At 35.9% G+C, this 7092-nt stretch overlaps 1 pseudogene; it reads left to right on the top strand.

Annotated features, from left to right (window-relative positions):
- The first annotated feature begins 5556 nt into the window (after window positions 1-5556).
- On the top strand, window positions 5557-6803 carry LOC100685662 (annotated as a pseudogene).
- Window positions 6804-7092: the final 289 nt, after the last annotated feature.

Here is a 7092-nt window from a genome sequence, read left to right as displayed (position 1 = left end):
GATTGACAAACCTGAATAAGACATAGTCCCTCACCTTGTCTACTTAAAAATATTCATGGGGAAAATAAAGATGTAAGCCATAACAGGCAAATAATCTATCTTGATCCTGAATCAAATAAATGGAAGAAAAACAAATGCAGTATCATGAACAATATGGTACTTTAGGCTCTCTCAGACCATTCCACGGAAAATGTAGTTACCTTATTGATGACCTTATTACATTTTCTGAATTAGCTCATGACCAGGAAGGCAAAAAACACTATTAATTCACCTTCTGTCTATGTAATGATAATTCAGACCATATCTCCAGATGCCAGTTCATTTTACTCATAATTACTAAACACACTATTATGTTGACCCAAATTACAAACCTCTTGCTTTTTATTTTTATTTTTTATTTTTTGGTTAAGACTTTATTTTTTTAGAGCACTTTTAGGTTCATAGCACAATTGGGGGAAAGATATAGATATATATGTATATCCCTGCCCCACACGTGCATAGCCTCCTCCATTATCAACAACCATCATCATTTGCTACAACTGGTGAACCTACATTTTGCAACATCGCTATCAGCCAGAGTCCATAGTTTACATCAAGGTTCACTACTGATATTTTCCATTCTATGGGTTTAGACAAATGTATAACATGTATCAAAAAACAAAAATAATAACAAAAACCAAACATGTATCCATCAGTATAGTTTCATGCCGAATAGTTTCACTGTCCTAAAAATGCTTTCCACCTATTCATCCTACTACCACCCCCAACCCTGGAAACCACTGATCTTTTTACTGGCTTCATAGTTTAGACTTTTCCAGAAGGTCATATACTTGGAGTCTTACAGAATGTAGCTTTTCAGATTGGCTTTTTTCATTTAGTAATAAACATTTAATTTTTCTCCTTGTCTTTTCATGGCTAGATAGATTATTTTTTATTGCTGAATAATATTCCACTGTCTGGATGTTCCAGAATTTATTTTCCAAATTTTGGAAATTACGAATAAAGTGGCTATAGCCATTTACATGCAGATTTTTGTATGGACATAAGTTTTCAGATCATTAGGGGAAATACCAAGAATTATGATACTGCAACATATGACAAGAGTATGTTTCATTTTGTAAGAAACCACCCAATTATCTTCCAAGTGGCTACACCATTTTATATCCTACCAACACAGTGAGTGGGAACTCTTATTGCTCTACATCCACACCAGCATTTGGTGTTGTCAGTGTTCCAGATTTTGGCCATTCTAATAGATGTTTAGTGGTATCTAGTTGTTTTAATTTTGCATTTCCCTGATGACATATAACGTGGTGCCTCTTCTCATAGGTTTACTTGCCATCTGTTCTCTTCTTTGGTGAGGTATCTCTTAGAGTCTTTGGCCTATTGCTCAGTTGGGTGATTTGTTTTCTGGCATTCATTTATAAAATATTTATAAAATATCAAATCACTGTGATTTACACCTGAAACTAATAGGATATTTTATGTCAGTTGTAATTCAATTTAAAAAAGAGAGAGAGAGCCTGCTTATATCAACTATTATTTGAGTAGAACAAATACCTGATTTTTTTAATTAGTTATGAGAGTAATGAGTTGGTGTCCTAGAAAATGCCAGTATCTTGGGGTTAGTGTGTTTTGTTTGGTACTGTTGTTCTATTTTTTATTTATTTATTTTTGTCTCATCATGGACTCATAATTTTTTATATATTCTGTTTAAATATTTATGTTCAAGTTGCCCTATCTTAGGTCGATGGGACCTCCTTCAACCTGTATTATGTATCCATTTAATATGACTGACTACATTAGTATTTGCTAGCTTTTTGTTTTCTGGCGTAAGATATCCCAGACTAATCTTGAAAGTTTTCTATTTCAGATTTAGAATCAGCTATTTCTGAAAAGGGTCTTGGTTCCTTTTAGTGAAAAATAGTATTTTGGGGGTTCTCATTGCTGCTAGATTGTCATTGTTTCTAAGCCTTTTCTAAGATTAGGGAAATTAGTAGAATCTTTTATTTGGATGGATGAGTGGGTAGAACCATGAGTGCTCATTGATATTTCCAGTTCAAATTTAAAATAACAAAATATTGGGGATCCCTGGGTGGCTCAGTGGTTTAGCGCCTGCCTTTGGCCCAGGGCGCGATCCTGGAGTTCCAGGATCGAGTTCTGCGTGGGGCTCCCGGCATGGAGCCTGCTTCTCCCTCCTCTTGTGTCTCTGCCTCTCTCTCTCTCTATGTCTATCATAAATAAATAATAAATAAATATTTAAAAAAAGAAATAAATAAAATAAAATAACAAAATATTTTCTTCTCCATGGAAATTTTTCTTTCTTAAACCATTAACTTATTTACTTAATACTCAATCCTATAACATACCTGAAATAACTTCAAAATAACAATATATCTAATAGTGAAAATTGGAACACAATTTTAAATGCCTATTCTCTTGATCCTTCCTCTTTGAGTGAAATAAAATTTTGATGTAATGCCTAAGATTCCCATATACATTGTAGTTATGCACCCCTTTAACTTCTCTTTGCCAAATTATGGCAGCCAAAATATCCTTCTTTATAAATCCTTCTAGAAAACCTAAAACCCAGCTATCTATGCTGTATATGATAACATAAAATTAGTCAATTATTAAAAGTTATGATGAACCCACTATTTGTCAGATATTGTCCAGGGTTCTGAGAATACATTCCTGTCACAAACTATTAATATGGACTAGATTAATAGAATTTAAATGTGGATATGTATGTACTCTAGTATCCAATATCTACAGTGGTTCCTCATGATACCTACCTCATGGTATTAACACCCTTGTGTAATCCCCTCCCACATTATGCTAGAGTTGATCTACTGGTATGACTAATAGAATATGTCAGAACTTCTGAGATTCAGTTATAGAAGACATTGCGGATTTCATCTTGGTTGCTGCCTCTCTCAGATCACTTGGTCTAGGGGATGCCAGATGCTATGTTGTTTATGACAAACATATTTACACACTGAATTTAGTTCAGTAACCATAGGCTTGGTTTAAAAAAATTGTATGTATCCTCATACAAGACAAGGTCTTAGCCTGCACAATGTAGGACATTAAATGATTAATACCAGTACATAAAACTGATACTTGAAGGTCCTTGTGAAAGAAGGGAACAAGTAAAATTTACTCCCCAAATGTGCCTTTACCCTGGTTTAGAGTTTGTATTCAAATTAACTGCAAAGTCCAGGAAAACCTGAAGAAAAAAAGAAAGTAAATAGAGAAAGAAAGAAAGAGAGAAAGAGTGTTGTCCTGGATTATTGGTTCTGACCAATATTACTTCTAAATATCAATGTGTAAATCTTTTTTTAAAGATTCTATTTATTTATTCATGAGATACATACACAGAGAGAGAGGCAGAGACATAGGCAGAGGGAGAAGCAGGCTCCATGCAGGGAGCCCGAGGTGGGATTCGAACCTGGGACTCCAGGATCATGCCCTGAGCCAAAGGTAGACACTCAACCGCTGAGCCACCCAAGTGTCCCTCAATATATAAATCTTAAATAAAGCTTAGGTTTAATAGAAAAAAAAATAAAAGATGAAGAAACCCTACCAAACTCATGTACAAGCCCAACGTTATCCTGGTAGACAAAGTTGTCACAAGAAAAGAAAATTACAGACCTATATCCCTAATGACATAGATCCAAATGCTCCCAAAAAAATGTTAGCAAACTAAATTCCATAATACATTAAAAGGATCATACACCATGATCAAGTGGGATTTATTCCAGCGATGCAAGGATGTTTCCACAAATGAGTCAATGTGATACAGCACATTAACAAAATGAGGGATAAAAATTATATGATCATCTCAATAGATGCAGAAAAAGCATTCAACAAAATCAAACATCTGTTTATGATAAGACCTCTTAACAAAGTTGGTATAGAGGAAACATACCTCAACATATTAAAGGCCATAAATGACAGGCCTACAGCTAATATCATATCAACATTGGATCAGGCATAAGACAAGGATACCCACTCTTCTGCTTTTATTCAACATAGTGGTGGAACTCCTAGCCATGGCAATTAGGCAATAAAAAGAAATAAAAGGCATCAAAATTGGAAAAAGTAAAATTGTCACTATTTGCAGATGACTTGAGACTATACACAGAAAACCCAAATACTCCATCAAAAAAACTGTTAGAATTATAAATTCAGTAAAATTGCAAGATACAAAACCAATACATGAGAGATTGCTGTGTTTCCACACACTTACAGCAGACTATCAGAAAGAGAAATTAAGAAAACCCATTTACAACTTCATCCAAAAGAATAAAACACCTAGGAATAAATTTAACCAAGGGTATGAAAGGCATATACAGTGAAAACTATAAGACATTGACGAAAGAAACTGAAGATGACAAAAAGAAATAGAAAGGTATTCTATTTTCATGGATTGGAAGAATTAATAGTCTTGAAAACATTCATACTACCCAAAGCAATCTCGGATTCGATGCAGTTGTTATCAAAATTCCAATGGCCTTTGTCACAGAAAAAGAACAAACAATCCTAAAAATATGTATGGAACCACAAAAGTTGCAAATAACCAAAGCAATCTTGAGAAAGAAGAGCAAAGATGAAGGCATCATGCTTCCTGATTTCAAACTTTATTACAAAGTTATAGTAATCAAAACAGTATGGTGTTGGCATAAAGATAGGGACATAGATCAAAATAACTGAATAGAGAACCCAGAAGTAAACCCATGCATATACAGTCGCTTCAGCAAATGGTGTTGGGAATAGCCATGTGGGGAAAAACAAAAAGCAAAAAACAAAAAACAAAAAACAAAAAAAGAAGTTGGGCCACTATCTTACAACATATGCAAAAGTGAACTCAAAATGGATGAAAGCTTGAACCTAAGACCTAAAACCATAAAACTCTGAAGAAAACACAGGTGGTAAGCAGCTGACACAGATCTTGGAGAAGATTTTTTTAATCTGACACCAAACACAAAGCAACAAAAGCAAAAATAAACAAGGGAGACTACATTGAACTATAAAGCTTCCGCACAATGGAAACTATCAACAAAATGAAAAGGTAACCTACTCAATAGGAGAAAATATTTGTGAATCATGTATCTGATAAGAGGCTTATGTCCAAAATATATAAAGAATACTTACAACTCAATAGCAAAAAAAAAAAAAAAATTCCAAATAAAAATGAATAGAACTAGAGATGGCAAACAAGTACATGAAAAGAGGCTCTGCATCATTAGAGAAATGCAAATCAAAACCACAATGAGATATCACTACACACTTACTTGAATAGCTATAATACAAAAGACCAGAAATAATAAGTGTTGGTGAGGATATAGAGAAAAGGGAAGCCTTAATGCACTGTTGATGGGAATGTAAATTGATGCAGCCACTATGGAAAACAGTATTAGGTTCCTCAAAAAATTAAAAGTAAAACTACCCTATGATTCAGCAATTCTACTTCTGGGTATTTATCTAAAGAAAACAAGAACACTAATTTGAAAAAATCAAAAGATCAAAATAGCTTTTCCATAGGAGTCACAGAGTTTGAGAGGATCATGGCTTTCTCTCCCTGCCATGGCCTGTGCACGCCCACTGATATCAGTATTCTGCAAAGGGGGAAGTCGTCTGGCAAAAATGTCACTTTGCCTGCTGTGCTCAAGATTCCCATTTGACCAGGTATTATGAATTTTGTTCACACCAACTTGTGCAAAAACAACAGACGGTCCTGAATTAGCAGGTCATCAAACCAGTGCTGAGTCTTAGGGCTCAAATTTCCAGTGCACATGGCAGTAGGACTCTCTAGCCAGGATACTTCTGGAAATATGTGTTGTAGGGGCTGTATGTTTGCACCAACCAAAACCTGGCACCACTGATGCTGCATTGTGAACACGACACAGAAGGGATATGTCATCTGCTCTGCCCTGGCTGCCTTGGGCTTACCAGCACTGGTCATGGATAAAGGTCATCAAATTGAGGAAATTCCCAAACATTTTTGGTGGTTGAAGATAAAGCTGAAAGCCACAAGAAGACCAAGGAGTCTGTTCTGCTTCTTAAGAAACCTAAGGTCTGAAATGATATCAAGAAGTTCTATGCCTCTCAGCAAATGAGAGCTGACAAGAGCAAATGAGAAACTGTTGTCGTCTCCAGCACATCTATAATGAGGACAAAAGTATCATCAAGGTCTTCAGAAACATCCTTGGAATTGCTCTACTTAATGTAAGCAAAGTAAACATTTGGAACCTTGCTCCTGGTGAGCATGTGGGAAGTTTCTGCATTTGGACTGAAAGTGCTTCCCACAGGTTAGATGATCTGTATGGCCCTTGGCATAAAGCTGCCTCCCTCAAAAGTAACTACAACCTTCTCATGCACAAGAAACTCAATACGGATCTTAGCAAAATGTTGAAAAGCCCAGAGATCCAGAGAGCCCTCTGAGCACCACACAAGAAGATTCACCGCAGGGTCCTAAAGAGGAGTCCACTGAAAAACTGAGAATCATGTTGAAGCTAAAGCCATATGCGAAGACCATGAGCCTGAATAACCTTTCTTCACGAAAGCAAGAATCAGAAACTCCAGATGGATAAGGCAGCAGCAGCGCTGGAAGCCAAATCAGATAAGAAAGGGGTTCCAGGCAAGAAGCCTAGAATAGGGAAGAGAGGAAAGAAGGCTGTTGGCATTAAGTGGAAGAAGCCTCTGGTGGGGAAAAAAAAATTGCAGATACCAAGAAAACAAAAGATGAGAAGCCTGCAGAAAAGAAACCCACCACAGAAGACAAGAAGCCTGCTGCATAAACTTAAATTTGTTTCTTCCATTAATACCCAATCACTTTGGACAGCTAGTTTTGAATAAAGATCTGACCAAAGGCAGTGAGTGGGAAGAAAAGATCAAAACAGTATGGTTACTGGCATATTCCATCCCTGTGTCCATTGCGGCATTACTTATAATAGTCAAGATATGGAAGCAAGCTAAGTGTCCATTGATGGATGGATAAAGAAGTTGTGGTATAATATACAATATTATTTAGCCATAAAAAAGAATGAAACTTTACCATTTGTTACAACATGGGTGGACCTGAAAGTC

The sequence above is a fragment of the Canis lupus genome, chromosome 3 (assembly GCF_011100685.1).
Source record: "Canis lupus familiaris isolate Mischka breed German Shepherd chromosome 3, alternate assembly UU_Cfam_GSD_1.0, whole genome shotgun sequence".
In the NCBI taxonomy this organism is placed as follows: domain Eukaryota; kingdom Metazoa; phylum Chordata; class Mammalia; order Carnivora; family Canidae; genus Canis; species Canis lupus.
The sequence above is the reverse complement of the archived record's forward strand: the minus strand, read 5'-3'. Positions and strand labels throughout refer to the sequence as shown.